The sequence below is a fragment of the Mytilus edulis genome, chromosome 1, assembly GCF_963676685.1.
Source record: "Mytilus edulis chromosome 1, xbMytEdul2.2, whole genome shotgun sequence".
NCBI lineage: Eukaryota > Metazoa > Mollusca > Bivalvia > Mytilida > Mytilidae > Mytilus > Mytilus edulis.
In genome coordinates this window covers 50,232,987-50,233,803 of record NC_092344.1, presented here as the reverse complement: position 1 = coordinate 50,233,803, position 817 = coordinate 50,232,987, and positions in this window count along the sequence as shown.

Sequence of the window (817 nt, the reverse complement as noted above, 5' to 3'; positions counted from 1 at the left end):
GAAAAATCAATTAGAGTTATCTCCCCTGGAGCACAATACAGTGAACACATGTACAAGATCAATAGAGAATAAATGAGTTTTTAATGAAGAATATATTCATGCATAGATTTTCTAACAATATTACATATACTTTTCTGTTTGAAAGGCACTAAAAATGTATTCACTGTCTTATATCAATATTCTTGGCTTGTGTACACATACAAATAACACTTTTCTATTTCTATAGTATTGATGAAGAAATTTATTGTGGTGATGATGATGAAAAAGGAAAGTGAAGTAAAATGTCAGGTTCAAGACGTGTACCAAACCAACTGTATTAAGATAGATAATAAGTAAACAAGACAAATCAGAAAACCACAAGTTAGGTCAAAAGACATAGAAAGAAAAGCAGATACTAAAATTTAAGATTAAGGTGTCTTCAAATCTAGGAGTGATGTGAGGTCCCCTGGAAGGATAACTATATCCTACATCATATAAGATGTTTTTATTAATAAATAAGTAAGCCACTGGCTTAATATGACATTAAATCATAACAATTCATGTTGCTCCACTTAAAACATTTTTTTAATCTTTTTCATATAAAATTTATAGAAGTCTCAGCACAATTCTGTCTCTTCAGGTACATGTATCCTTGAGACTGAATAAGAGGCAAAAGTGAAGCCTGAAGTATGTTTTTTTAACTAAAAAACAGAAGACTTTCTTTTCACCAATATTTTACCAATACTTTTTTCAACCAAAGTAATTTTGAACAACCAAGTCCATGACACTCATGAGGTCAACCACAGTTGGTCTCCATGTTTCATTAAAGTATATGGCA